The sequence below is a fragment of the Lithobates pipiens genome, unplaced genomic scaffold, assembly GCF_037356315.1.
Source record: "Lithobates pipiens isolate NorthernLeopardFrog02 unplaced genomic scaffold, aLitPip1_a1.2 Scaffold_8, whole genome shotgun sequence".
Classification (NCBI taxonomy): Eukaryota; Metazoa; Chordata; class Amphibia; order Anura; family Ranidae; genus Lithobates; species Lithobates pipiens.
The window spans coordinates 653,626,812-653,642,646 of NW_027507903.1; the positions used below are offsets into that span (position 1 = coordinate 653,626,812).

Consider the following 15,835-nt stretch of genomic DNA (forward strand, 5'->3'; position numbering starts at 1 on the left):
TGAAAAAAGGAAGAAGAATCTATAAAACATAAGAAAAAAATATATATACATATATACACACATTTTTTCAATGGAAGAAAAAAGGGAGAGGAGAGGAAAAAAAAAGGGGGGGGGGGAGGGGGGCACGCACCACCTCTACGTTCTTCACCCCAGGACGCAGATATGGGCCCAACGGGGGTCACCTCTCTGGATGGAAACTGGGACCGCAGTGGTAGGTTAGCTGTAGGGGAGGAGACACGAGAGTGGAATGGATGCATGTAATTACACATGCCTTTATTTAGATAAATACTAAGAATATTTTGTTGTAACGAAAATATAAGTATAGAAAGTTTTTTTATATCCCCTCCCAGTTAATTCCCATTGTTGTCCTAAAATAGAAGGACAGCCCTAAATAGGGAAAATATACATAGAAAAATATATAATGATAACGGTACACTAAACCAAAAATGTCAAACTACCTTTTGGCTGATCCTGTAACAGAAGTGTCTTTTAAGATGGTCTCATATGTCCAGAAAAGAGTGAAGTCATCATGCTCAAAGCATGTCATTTAGAGGGAGATTTCCAAAATTATTATTTGCATACTTCAATGCAGGGGGTAGTCCATTCGCCTACTCCGATAGTATAAAACTTTCAAAATCGCCGCAGCGCCTAATAGTCAAAAAATATCTTCCATCTATAGCACTGTATGGAAGATTTCACATGGGGCATACAGACCAAGTCCAACCCGAGGAAGGGACATTGCATACAATTAGTCCCCATTCATTACCGAGCAGGGAAGCATAGAAAAGCAGCGTAAAAAATTGGTTTGTTACCTTCAGCTGTATCCCTGGAAAGGAGCCTCCTCACTGACCATTGCGGACTGAGTACAGACCACTCGTGGCTCATTAATATATCCCACAACCCCGCCTTCTTACCTCACCTTGCAGGTGAAGATGGTATCAATCACCTGTATCGCCTCCCACCTCTAGTGGCGGTCCCCCGAGTGCACGGCGCACAGCGTCGCCCCATACCCACATCCAAAATAGCGCCGTGGGAGGAGTGACGCCATGTGTCACATTCCCACCAACACGCATGCGCAGACCGTTCCTATGTAACCTATAGATGGAAACAAAAAGCGTCAGATAGACTACATCTACAGTCCCGGCTGGCAGCAGCGCATTCATGTCAAATGTGTAAGTATATTCGGCTGTGCGTCCGCCCCAAGTATTTACAGGACGGACGTGAAAAAGAGCAACAGAGAAAAATGGAAGGATAGGGCGATATGACACCCTTCCCCCGCTGTTCACAAAAAAATGAACATGACTGTGAAAAGAAAGGCCACCAGGACAAGACAGTACATGCTGATTGAAAACATTCAAAAACAGCATCCTCCCATCCATAGTGGCCTATGCGTGCCAGGATCCCACCCAAAGCAGACCCCTATAGTTTGAAATTTAAAAAGGAGGGCTCTTCTCATCAAGGGGAAAAGAATAAACACAAGGTGGGAGCAGAAAAAAAAAAAGGGAGGAGAGCTGTTCCATATTTACATATCTGCTTCTCCATACCTCCTGATACAAAGCCTTACAAAAAAGGTCTATAGTTTACTGCCTCGTTCAGGCCGGGGAAGGTTGTAGCTTGTATTTGAAAGATCCATTTTAGTTCTCTTTGCAGTAGAGCCTTATTCCAATCCCCCCCTCTTTTATTGGGGGGTATTCTATCCAAAACCATAAATCTAACCCTGGGAAAGGTACCTCCATGTAAGGAGATAACATGCCTTCCCAGGGGCAGATCAGGGATGGCTTTTTTCATGCTCCATACGTGTTTGGATATCAGTGATCGCAATTCCAATTTGTTTTTTCCTATATAGAAACAATTACACTCATATGAGAGTAGATATATCACCCCTTTCGTCTTACAATTGGCGAAGGGTGTCGTTTTCAACGATTTTCCAATGGGCAATATACACATGGGTCCCACCTGCAGATATTTACAAAAGGTGCAGCCCCCACATGTATATGTTCCCTTGACTGTACATGGGTCTCTTCGATTTTCCCCTTTGAACTCACTTTGGATGATTTTGTCCCTTATTGCCGTTATTGCGTTATTGCGCTTCTAAAAGTAATTGGTGGTTTGTTTGGTACAAATCTACCTAAATTGGGATCTATATGTAAAAGATGCCAATATTTTTGTATGATATTGCGAATTTTGTTATGCTGGTTTGAATATTATAGTATGATTCTAGTCATACCCTCATTGCCTCCACACTTGTCAACCTTCTGTTTCTGAGAATACAGAAGTTCATACCTTGTTTTTTCCAAGGCTTTTTTGTATGCCTTCTTGAGAGAGGTCTTGGAGTACCCTCTCTCCAGAAGGTGGATTTGTAAATCTTTAGCTTCAACCTGGAAACTTTCTTCGTCCGAACAGTTTCTCCTAGTCCTTAGATATTGGCCACAAGGTATCGATGTTTTAAGAGACTTGGGGTGAAAGCTTGACGCATGCAGGATCGAATTTCCTGCTGTGGGCTTTCTGAAGAGACGCGCCTGGATGGCACCGCCCTCACCACGAAAGACTTTGACATCCAGAAATTGTATCTCGTCAGGGTGATGGAACATGGTGAACATGAGATTGAAGTGATTTTTGTTCAACCTTGCCAAAAAGTCGGGCAGGATCTCTGTCAGCCCATCCCAAATCAAAAAAAATCATCAATATATCTGGCCCACATCCAAATGTGGTCAGTGTATAGCATCATCTTTTCATCTGCCATCAAAAAGCGCTCCCACTCCCCCAGGTACAGGTTTGCATACGATGGGGCACAGCAAGTCCCCATCGCAACACCCTGCACCTGGAGGTAGTGGGAGCCATCAAAAGAAAACACATTATGGTTCAAAATAAAGTCTAGAGACTGCACGCTAAAGTCACTATATGGCCATTCATTCTCATGTTGTTGAGACAGAATGTGTTGGATGGCAGCCAGCCCCAGGGAGTGTGGGATGGAACTATATAGTGCCTCAACGTCTATCGTTACCAGTGTAGAATACTCAGGGATCACAAGATCATCCAACATTTTGAGAAAATGGATTTTATCTTTCACATATGATGGCAGGCTCACCACAAAAGGTCTAAGATGCTTGTCAATCAGACAGCTTCATTTTTCCAAAATAGATCCCTTGCCCGAAATAATCGGATGTCCTGGGGGGTCCCTCTCATTTTTATGGACTTTCGGGAGTGAATAGAAAGTGGGAATTTTTGGATGTTCCACACGTATATATTTCCATGTCTTGCATTAATAATGCCCCTTTGACCTGCTGAGTCCACTAATTCATAAAATTTTGTATTGAATTTTTCAATTGTTTGAATAGAAATAGGACGGTACCAATTTGAGTTTTTAAGAATTTTTTTGCACATCATAGTATATTGATCATTGTTCATAATCACGATATTACCACCTTTGTCTGATGGTTTAATTGTTATTGCACTGTTTTTGGATAGATTGTTTAGAGCTTGCTTCTCACCTGGGGTTAGGTTGCCATCTATTGTGTCTTTACATGCTAGCCTGTTTAGATCTCTGGTTACAAGTTTTAGAAAAATTGCTGCATTGAGATTGGAACTGGGTGCTGGATATTGAGCTGATTTTTTCTTTAATCCAGATTTAGATCTTCCTAACTTTTCTTCTAAATTCTCATCCTTAATGGATAAGAGTTTTTCAATATCCAGACAATCAATCAACTCAGCTTGATCATTTTCATCAAGGAGAGAGATCAATTGATCAATCGCCTTCTCCTCTTCCTTGCTTAGCTGTGTATTTTGATTGGGCGTTTTATTGTACATATTTTTTAAAAGAAGTTTTCTTACAAACAGGTCCCTCACTACCTCAAACTTACTCAAATTTTCATTTGGACAAAACCCCAAACCTTTCAAAAGAACATCTGTTTCTAAACTAGTTAAAGTGTATAAAGATAAATTGATTATGTTCATCTGTATATTAGAAGAGACTATCACCGAATGATTTAAGTGATTGTCGGCGCATAAGCCGTTTTGTTCCCTTTGGTCGTGTTTGGGCCTAGGCGATTTGGAAAAGAAGAAGAAGAGAAAATAGGTGCCATAGGGGTAGAGTTAGTGTCTCTACGATCAATAGGGTGTCTCGAATTTGTACGATCCTGTGCATCTTCATAGGGAGAAATAGAGGATAGTTCTGCAGAAGCCCCTATATGTGAGTTACTTGTCACCGAAAGGTTAGATGTGCCCGAAGTTTGTGAATTCTGTGTTGGATGTGTATTCTGCCCTCGTAGTGATTTTTTTACTGATTGTTCCTGTGGTTCTTCGTGATGCCTTTGTCTCTTATTGCGCTCAGTACCTCTTTGTCTAAAAGAAGAATGATGCTGGAAAGAAGAGGCATTAGTTGGAGAATCTGCCATGCTATTCCCATAACCTCTAAATGTTTTAAGATTCATTTGCTTCTGAGGTTGATATACATATAGTGAATATAGAGAAGGGACTTAAATTGCAGTGGTAACGCACAGGTCTCTCCGCTCTGTCCCTCCTCATTGGCTAAGAGACAGCAACAGGAGCCATTGACCCCCACTGCTTATAATCACAACCAGTGAGGAGGGAGAGGGGGGTGGGGCCGATCTTCACTCTGTGTGTCTATGGACACACAGAGCCAGCTCAGGAGGAAGTCCTCACAAGTGCCCCCCTATAGCAAGCTTCCATTATATCAATCTTCCCTTCAAGCAATCCTTTCTTCCTTTGATCAAGCCTTTCATTGATCAATTGAACCTTCCTTCGATTGATCTGCCCTTCTATCTATTGACCCTTCCACGTATCGCTCCTTCCTTATTTTTATACTTCAAACATTCCATTCTTCCTTTGAAGGAAGGATTGATCAACTGAAGGAAAGATTGATCAATTAGAAAGGAGGATTGATTGATCAATCAACAGAAGGAAGGGTTGATTGATCTAAGGAATGGTTGATCAATTGAAAGAAGGAATGATCGATAGATGGAAGGAAGGGTTAATTGAAGGAAGAATCTAAGCTGTTTTGGTGTGAACCTAGCCTTTAGGCAGCAAGAATGACCAGGAAGGAGAGGTGAAGGTTAAAAAAAGTTGCATAGGAATACTTCTTATCTATGGTGATGAGACTTTTGTAAGATAAAATAATCCCATTTTCTTTCTTTGCAGCCTGAATTGAAGACAGACAATTTTTTTTTTTAAACAGCTGCATTTACTTAGTGCAACGTAAACATTCAAGTGAAAGATAGAACACCAACATGTCAGAGAACAGAATCAGTAAGTTGGAAAAATGATCACCCCCTCCCCCTCCTAAAATGTCAATAAGGTGTAGCTCATGATCTTCTCAATGGCACACAAAGCCATGTGACTTTTCCCGGAGATAAGCCGTGGTCATTTTGATGAGCTCAGCACGAAAAGATCTTTCCTGGAGCATTTCAGTCCCCGGTAGTGCAACAATCACCTATGGGTGGTACTCTAAGCGGTATCGATGGGATAAAGTTGTGGACAGGCTCAAGTTATATACAAAGGCTTTATAGTTAAACTAGAGGAAACTGGTCAGAGAGGCTACCAAGAGGCCTACAGCAACTCTGACAAAGAGTAGTCATTGTATGCATATGACACCAATATCACATATCCCCCCCCCCCCAAATGTGGCTTGTATGGGGGGAGGGTAACAAAAATAAAACCACGCCTCAAGAAAGGCCACATGCCATCACCACTGAGCTTTGCCAAAATGCACCACCAAGATTCTGAGGCCACATGGTAAAAGATGTTCTGGTCAGATGAGAGTAAAATTGAATGATTTGGCCTCAACAACAAACAATATGTCTGGCAGGAATCCATCCAAATAACACCATTCCTACAGTAAAACATGGAGGTGGTAATATCTTATTATGGGGGTGGTAATATCCTGTTATGGAGGTGGTAATATCCTGTTATGGGGGTAGAAATATCCTGTTAAGGAGGTGATAATATCCTATTATGGGGGTAGTAATATCCTGTTAAGGAGGTGGTAATATCCTCTTATGGGGCTGGTAATATCATTTTACTGCAGCTGGGATTGGAGCACTTGTAAGTAGGGATGGGCAAATGGTTTGGGCCGAGCATGAGTTCAGACCAAACATCGCTCGGTAGGATGTTTGCCCACTGAGCGTACAGTCAATAGGTTGTTAAAGATACAGTGGCCGGCTTCCCAGCTCCGCTCATCCACTCATTAACAACTGATGAGTCATCAGCTGTCAGCATGCTCCCCCGCTGACAGCTGAATGAAAAAAAAAAATTGCCAAATTTGCCAGCAATAAAAAAATTATTTAAAAAAAAGGACCTTGGGTCTGGTGTGGGTTTTAAGCCACCCTCTAAATGGGACTTTTGGGCATCCACAAAATCAATAATGTTTATACAAATTATATTCTTAACCACTTAAGGACCGCCGCATGCCATTGTACGTCATCACAATTGCATGTACAGGCACAAGCACGCACGTACATGTACTTGCCTTCCAGCGGGTGGGGGGTCCGATCGGACCCCCTCCCGCTGGATACGGCGGTCCGTTTTGCTCCAGGAGCAGTCCGAGATGAGGGGATGGCCGTTGGTTTCTGGCCATCCCCTCTCGATCGCTCCTGGCGAATGAGAAGCTTCCTCCCACTGTGTATTGTATACACAGGCAGGGAGGAAGTGATGTCATTCTCCTCGGGGCGGTCTTTTTGACCGGACTACGAGGAGAAGACAGAAAGTAAGTGTGCACCAACACTACACTGACATGTAGGTACACACAGGCACACAAACCCCCCCGATGTGATAGGTAGTGAGGAGTGAAATCGAAAATTTGCACCCTTAGAAATCCTGAAGGCAGTGATTGGTTTTCGGGGTGCCGTACGCGGCTAGACTCCCAAAAAGTCCCACATATGTGGTATCCCCGTACTCAGGAGAAGCAGCAGAATATATTTTGGGGTGCAATTCCACATATAACTATGGCATGTGTGAGCAATATATCATTTAGTGATAACTTTTTGGAAACTTTTTTTTTTTTGTGTCATTATTCAATCACTTGGGACAAAAAAAATATTCAACATGCCTCTCCACAACTTCCTTGGGGTGTCTACTTTCCAAAATGGGGTAATTTGGGGGGGGGTTTGTACTGACCTGCCATTTTAGCACCTCAAGAAATGAGATAGGCAGTCGTAAATTAAAAGCTGTGTAAATTCCAGAAAATGTACTCTAGTTTGTAGACGCTATGACTTTTGCGCAAACCAATAAATATACGCTTATTGACATTTTTTTACTAAAGACATGTGGCTGAATACATTTTGCCCTAAATGTATGACTAAAATTTAGTTTATTCGATTTTTCTTATAACAAAAAGTAGAAAATATAATTTTTTCTCAAAATTTTTGGTCCTTTTCCATTTATATCGCAAAAAATAAAAATAGCAGAGGCAATCAAATACCATCAAAAGAAAGCTCTATTTATGGGAAGAAAAGGACGCAAATTTCGTTTGGGTACAACATTGCATGACTGCGCAATTACCAGTTAAAGCAGTGCAGTGCGAAATTGTAAAAAGACCTCTGGTCCTTAGGCTGTTAATTGGTCCGGGGCTGAAGTGGTTAATTGGAACAAGTTAAAAACAGTTACCGTATATACTCGAGTATAGGCCGACCCGAGTATAAGCCGAGGCCCCCAATTTACCCCCAAAAAACTGGGAAACCTATTGACTCGTGTATAAGCCGAGGGTGAGATATGCCTGTCCATCCCTGTGTGTGTGTCCATCCATCCATCCATCCCTGTGTGTGTGTGTGTGTCCATCCATCCCTGTGTGTGTGTGTGTCCATCCATCCATCCATCCCTGTGTGTGTGTCCATCCATCCATCCATCCCTGTGTGTGTGTGTGTCCATCCATCCATCCCTGTGTGTGTGTCCATCCATCCATCCATCCCTGTGTGTGTGTGTGTGTGTGTGTGTGTGTGTGTGTGTGTGTGTGGCCTTGTGTGTCCAGCCTACCTGTGTCCCGAGCCTCTGTCCGGTCCCGTCCCGTCCCGAGCCGAGCCTCCGTCCGGTCCCGTCCCGTCCCGAGCCTCCGTCCGGTCCCGTCCCGTCCCGAGACTCCGTCCGGTCCCGTCCCGTCCCGTCCCGAGCCGAGCCTCCGTCCGGTCCCGTCCCAGGATCACCGCTCTTCGTCGGCGCCCATTCCCCTGTTCAAATGCCGCGCCTCCCTGTCTGTGATAGGCGGAACACAATTTCCCAGCAGTCTGTGTTCCGCCTATCACGGACATCCTTTCATCCTCGTCCGTAGTACGAGGATGAGACGATGTCCGTGATAGGCGGAACACAGGCTGCTGGGAAATTCAGTGTTCCGCCTATCACAGGCGAAGGCGGAGCCGGAGGCGCGGCTTTTGAATTATAGAATAGCCGCTGTCTGTCTGCTCGACACGCTGATCGAGCAGGCAGACAGCGATGACTCGAGTATAAGCCGAGGGGGGCACTTTCAGCCTCAAAAAAGAGGCTGAAAATCTCGGCTTATACTCGAGTATATACGGTACATATAAAAGGTTAAAAATCTGATGCAGTTTACATGGCAGATAACTATTGGAACAGTCAGCACACAGGGTGGTGAAGAAAATAATATCCCAACGCGTTTTGAATTTCATAAGCTATAACAAATTCTTCTTCAGGGTGGTATACATGAAAAAAGTTATTTATTTAGTTTAGCATTTATTTCAGTATTACAGATATTATCCAAGGGTGGTTATGGATTCCCTCTATTTATTGCATATATGTGTTAGCTAGTCTATTAAAACTCTGATAATGATACTGTTGATAAGCACAATGATATAAGGTTAGCTATGAAAACAAACACACTGATTAGTAAAGCAATGCCTTATTTAATTCCCAAGGAAATAGGAAATTGTTAACATGAAAACACTAAAGGAAAATATTATATAGATTATAACAAAAGAACATCAAATATACTTATCGCAATGTTGTCCTCTAGATATTGTCTCGTCAGCTGGGCTCAAAATGGTAACAGAAAGAGGCATGAGGCTCAGAGAACCATCAGACAAGAGCCAAGAGTGGAAAAAAGGGACAACTTCCCTTCTGTGTGCACTTTTACACTGCATTCAAACCCACTCATAACCACACCCCACTAGCCTCCTGTCCAATGAGATATTGCCAAGAGGCAGCCCTTTCAATGTATTATATTTCTGTCCGTCCTGCTGTATTGGCCTCTAGAGGCAGTATTTGTCCATGGATCATTGCTATGTGACCTGGACCATCTTCAATCTTAGCTGGCCCATTCATGAATGTCTTGCTACAGAAGATCAATCATCTCTCTTTAAAGCTTGCTTGTAGAATGCTAATCAAGGATTTCCATCACACCAGTTGGTCAGGAGCCAAGCTTTTGTTCTACAAAGCTTTCATGTGCAGCTTGTTACCAGGTGACTGGAATGCATCAACAAGAAAGAGAAACTCCAGTAATATGATATTAAACCATGTTGCCTTCCAGCAGAGGTCATGTGACAGATGTGGACATCACACAAGAGAACATATGTGTATATTGGGATGCTACAGATAGGGTTATCGGGATGTCCCTGAACACGACTCTTCCCTATAACCCCATCAGCTGGGTGTAGTGCCACCATATTGGGGGCCCAATTCATATCCAGCCAATCAGTACATGAGGAGCCACACACATTGTCATCACATCTCACAGTGATTTGTGGATGGACAAAGATGGAGGCTGGCCTTCCACTCTGGACCCTGCAATGGAATCAGAATTCAGATTTATATTATTGCTGTTGGGTGTGACTTGCACATTATTAATGTGCTTTGCTGTTCCATATTTCCATGGCTGTATTTCCTATGCAGATACATATGTTCTTTATGTATAACAAGGACAGACAGTGGCCTTGCTGATGAATAGTGAAGATAAGAGGACCTGTTCATGGATGGAGTGCAAGAAGAGAGCCCAGATTTTCAAGTCTCCTGTCCACCAATTACTAGATCCCAGTGATCTGATAGGAACCCATCTGGGAAATATTGATCCAGCTGGCATCATAGATTCCCCTTTGTAACAAGTCCTCATTCAGTGACCCATTAGCAGCAGGTGGAATCATTGGCTCTAGGTGGGCCCCTGGCTGGTGTGCTGCATCTCTCCAGGGGCCCCAGGTGTTCTGATGACCCTTCTGTGTTACCATTGAAATCTCTCTGTCAAGGAAAACAAAATCTGCATTTATTTCTTCTTCTTTGAGGGGCCCAGGAATTCAGAGAATGTCTGGTTATACTGCCTCCTACAGGAAGAATGGGACACTGGCAAACAAAAATTGTGGGCCCAGTATAGCCCCTCCTACTCCCAGTATGCCTTAGTTTTGTGGGAGTGTCCAGAAGGGTTGCCTTTTCTCTTTGTATTTTTATAATAAAAAAATATGAATTTTGGGATACAGTTTGGCCGTGTTCTGACAATGTGTACAGGTGGAAATCTCAGGTGGACCGTCATGGGGGAATAGAAAATTGTCTTCACCAACCACAAGATTGGAGGAGCACAACTGTCTACAATGTCTTTGTATGATGGTGGATTAGCACTGGGAACACATGAGCTGATTTGGGGGGGGGGGGCAACACATACTTCTGCCTCCACCTGAGGAGATCACACCCCCTCCACCTTGTGTATGATATCCGTCAGTCTCTTATTCGAACTGCACACAGCACAGACATTTCTTCCCTATTCCTACCTATAGCATTGCCTGCAGCTCTGACAGACTCATATTTCCATAGAAGGGAAATGTGCTTCACCGGAGACCTCAGGAGATTCCTGCTTCTCCTGCCTGCACCTACCTTCTTCCTAGCCATAGCAAGTTGTGATTGGACTGGGTTGTAATTTCTTCACCTACCACTAGGTGTCCTCAATGCTCCATCTGCAACCCCTGCATTCTGTGCATCTAATGTGGGGCTAATATACAGGAAACATGACATAAAATGTGTACCATAAAATACATGCATATTTACAGTGTATGGAAGGAACATATTATGTGGTAAATATAGAGAGAGGGCAGTGAGAGTGCAAGGAAAGGAAAGAATGCAGAGAGGGGGACGGGAGAGCGCAGAGAGAGATGAGAGAGAGGGAGAGAGGGGGAAGGGAGAGGTGAGAGAGGGGGAGGCGAGAGGGGGAAGTGAGAAGGGAGAGGTGAGAGGGAGAAGGGAGGAGGGGGAAGGGAGAGGTGAGAGGGGGAAGGGAGAGGTGAGAGGGTATCGGCTGTGGAGAACAAGCTAAGAAGAAGTTGGTAATAATCACAGAATCACAGAATAATGTTAATAAAATATACAAAACTTTATTGATGAGTAAGAAACCTCAATGAGGTAAATCTATAGAGAATAACACCTTCCAATAATTAGGTAATAATATTGGTAGCCCAATAATCAATCGGAATAATCGCATCCCTTTGGGTGATGATCCATGACATGAAATCCTTCGGGGAATAATACATGATCCTCATATACAATATATCAGACATGAAATGTAATCAGAACAATCGGTGGATAAATCCATTTAGATGATATAATAACATTTGCAGCAAGTTGTCAGTGAAAGGCGAAGCGGCTGAACGGACTCGGCACAATGAAATCTTAGGAGCCGTGTTGGCAGAGAGTCATGCAGAGCAGAGATGGGGGAGTTGGCAGAAGTAAAGATGAACTTCTAGAAATGGGATGACTTGGCTAAGCTTGTCATTCAGGGAGATAAAGTTCTGGTTGTGGAAGAAAAACTCTGATATAAGGCAGCAGAGAGCCGGCTATGAGATGTCTGTCTCTCCTTGGGATTGCTGATGGATCGGGTTCTGTTCTTATACAAGATAATGTCAGCAACATGGAGAAAGACATTGCAGAGAGAGACACTGGGAGCCGGGAATGCCATATATGTTAGATAGAGCCGCATCACTTTATTACATCCAAGGAGAGGAGAGAATGTAGGAAAAACAGAGAAAATGCAATAATAGGAGAGTGCAGGAAGAGGAGTATGGAGGATGGAGAGGAGTATAGAGAGTAGTATGGAGGATGGAGAGGAGGATGGAGAGCAGTATGGAGGATGGAGAACAGTATGGAGGATGGGGAGGAGTATGGAGGATGGAGAGCAGTATGGTGGATGAAGAGGAGGATGGAGAGTAGTATGGAGGATGGGGAGGAGTATGGAGGTTGGAGAGGAGTATGGAGGATGGAGAGGAGGATGGAGAGGAGTATGGAGGATGGAGAGGAGTATGGAGGATGGAGTGTAGTATGGAGGATGGAGAGGAGGAGTATGGTGGATGGAGAGGAGTATGGAGGATGGAGAGGAGGATGGAAAGCAGTATGGAGGATGGAGAGCAGTATGGAGAATGGAGAGCAGTGTGGAGGATGGAGAGCAGTGTGGAGGATGGAGAGTATTATGGAGGATGGAGTGTAGTATGGAGGATGGAGAGGAGGATGCAGAGGAATGTGTAGGATGGAGAGCAGTATGGAGGATGGAGAGAAGTATGGAGGATGGAGAGCAGTATGGAGGATGGAGAGTAGGACAGCAGTAAGAGGAAGATGCAATCTCTTTCTCTGTATTAGTGATTGTTCCAGTCAGCTTTTATCAATCAGAAACTTTTTTCCCACCATAAAATGAGTCCTAATAATGAGTCGGATTCTCATCATCATCACAGTAAGTATTGATAATATTGGAAAGTGTGGAATCCTACAGAGGGGAGAAGAGGTAATTCACAATGGGAGGCGACCATTATATCCATGAAGAGTAGAAGACTTTCCTTTAGAGGGTTGCAGAGAAATCCGAGGTGTCGGTGAGGAGATCCTCTATACATGGAAGAGGTCCAGCAGACCCAACACCGGGACACAATCACCAGACGAATCTCTGTCCATCTACAAGAGATAATTGTACAATTACACGGAGATATTACATTGTATACATTCCATGAAATGTTTCATCAATACATATATATGTGAATGTGATGTGTATATCATTCCATTTTACTTTACATTTTTTCTTGTTCCCAGTGCACTACATTGTGGCCTCATCATACAGACCGGCCCCCCAGCCATTATTTATAAAATAAAGAAAGCATGGGAGTCCTCAGAACTTTTTTCAGGGGGGGCATCATTTTAGGGTCATGCATTTACCGCCCCTTTCCAACAATGTCATTATCACATTATCATGGTCAGAGACTGCAGACTTAGTACAGTCCCTAGGATAAGTAACGTATATTGACCAACAGGCCCTCTTACCAGACCCAGCTAAACTACAGCAGTAATCCTTCTGGCTGGATGATCGATCACTCTGGGTCCCCCGGGGGCGACTCTGGTCAGTAGTGTAGCATGTCTGTACCTTGGTCTCTCTGGCTTCCTACACACTCCTCATTCTTTGTCCTGTAGCACTCTCTCCCTCAGCTTTTTTTCAGGCTGCAGTCTATCAATCTCTCTTGATCGAGCTGTAGCCTCCTCCCTGTGGAAAATGGGGCTGCCAATCTTTGCAAACATGTACAGTTATGGCCAATAGGGAAGCAAAGGAGCGGGCAGGAAGCCATAGTGACGCAACTGTGCTGAATTTAAGATCTGATCATCAATTCCAAGGGGGGCACTTGACCCCCCTTGCCCCTACCTGCGGACACCCATGAAAGAAAGCTTGCAGGAAAGAACAATTTAAATGTGATTTTTTTTGTTTATAAATGTCAGTTTTGCTGCAGCAGGTTCTATACATGCAAAAATCAATAACAAAGGTAAGGTGGAGTGGGATTTTGTATGTACATTGTAACAAATATTATAATAGCCTATGAATAAAATATTAACAAGGTTATAAATAAATATAGATAAATATTTTAATCAATATAGAAGCAGAAAATTTAAGAAATGTATAAAACATTCATAATTACTTAACCACTTGCCAACCAGCCGCCACAGCTGTACTGCGGCAACATGGCTCGGCTGCACAAATCCCTGTTATGTTACGTTAGTAACATAAACGGCCACTAGGGGGCCCCCCGCTCTCTCCTCGAGCCGATGCGAGTTCCCGTCAGTCTCGATCACCACTGGGCTCCCGCGATCGCTCGGGGGCACACGGAGAACCCAGAACGGTGTGTGTAAACACACAGTTTTCGGTTCTCTGAGGGGAGAAACTGACAGATTGTCTGTTCATACAGAGTATGAACAGCGATCTGTTAGTTTCCCTGCACAGTCCAATCCCCCTTCAGTTAGAACACAAACTAGGACACACATTAACCCCTTCACTGCCCCCTAGTGTTAATTTTAATCGCACTGGTCGCTGTATTAATGCCAATGGTCCCAAAAAATGTGTCAAAAGTGTCCGATGTGTCCGCCATAATGTCGCAGTCACAATAAAAATTGCTGATCATCATCATTACTAGTAAAAAAAAAACAATTATTATTAAAAATGCCATAAACTATCCCCTAGTTTGTAGACACTATAAGGTGATCAAATACCACCAAACGAAAGCTCTATTTATGGGGAAAAAAGGACGTCAATTTTGTTTAGGAGCCACATCGCACGACAGCGCAATTGTTGATTAAAGCAACACAGTGCCAAATCGCAAAAAAGTGCTCTGGTCTTTGGCCAGCCAAATGGTCCGGGGCTTAAGCAGTTAAATGACATTACAGTACAATATAGAACAGATTAAAGTTGAATTCCATTTATTTATTTGATGTTGTTGGAAGTAGACATGGTCCAATGTCATATTTCTGGATTTTATACATATCTGTTTTTATTCCCAAAATCTGCCAGGCTTCCATGGTTTTTGAAAGGATGAAGATATTCTCACTCCCTGGAGGACAGGATGCCCCCCCCCCCCCCCAAGTTGAGTTTACAGGCAATTAAGCCTCTAATTCTGCATGACAATTCTGACTCTGATCTGTCTATGAGAATTCCTGATTAACTGCTCTGCAAGTGAGCTTCAAAAAGAGCATGACTGGCAGAGATAATTGATGAGTTGAGATACAGAAGATCAAAGACACAGATATCTATGAAGATTTGACTCAGGTCAGACAGTGGTGATTCATATACAAACACTGCCCCCTAGTGGACAATATCCCAGGACGGTTAGTAATATAACCTGTTGAGGAACGCCCCAGTGATATTCTGATTTGTCCAAAATGGAATTGGGCTGGCAATGGGAGGGGTTTGGAAGAGGTGTGATTGTAAAAAGGGCTGTTTCAAACTGAGAGCTCTCTCTTTCAACATCTGAAGACCAGCTAAAGAGTCTTTTCTAGAGGATGTGATAAGTATATTCTTGTATTGTGTTCTGATTGTAAGCTTTGTAATATTGTAAAATATTTTAATACTTATATGTTAGTTTCCTAATTCTGCTGTTTAGTATATTCTTATTTTCTTGGGAAATAAATGTAACATTGCTTACTAAGCAGATGTGTTTGTTATATTATTGTGCTTATCAGACTCTTATAGACTAGCTAATTTATAGGGATAGGCAAGCTAATACATGTATGCAATTGTTATATAGGATATATTAGATTGTATATTTTTGCATAGATTACTTTGGATTTCAAACAATGTGTCAGTACCAAGAAAGGAGCAGAGGGACAAATAGATCAATTAAATCCTGTGGTGCAAGGTTATATTAGTATATTGTTATATCACCTGAGTAATGTCAATACTGCAGTTAGTCCAATGGGGAGGGAGCCTGATGTGCCCGTGGGGATGACCTCTGCATCCTCACCGGGGAAGAGAAACAGACTTCTATGTAATGGTGGTCATACGATTAATGTTAGTATGGCAAAAAAATAAAAGTGAAAGCAAAAAAGTGAAGGAACTTGTGAATATTGTAGGGTCTTACCTCACACTAACAGGGAAGCCAGT

General features: G+C 43.0%; 1 protein-coding gene across 2 annotated transcripts in view; it reads right to left on the reverse strand.

The window, feature by feature from the left end:
* Positions 1-11,287: 11,287 nt before the first annotated feature.
* Positions 11,288-15,835, reverse strand: part of LOC143961723 (NACHT, LRR and PYD domains-containing protein 3-like) — a 174,766-nt gene continuing 170,218 nt past the window's right edge. For both annotated transcript variants that reach the window (XM_077471053.1, XM_077471054.1), the window contains exon 10: positions 11,288-12,873. The gene's annotated coding sequence lies outside the window, so the exon portion shown is untranslated. The remainder of the gene's footprint in view (positions 12,874-15,835) is intronic.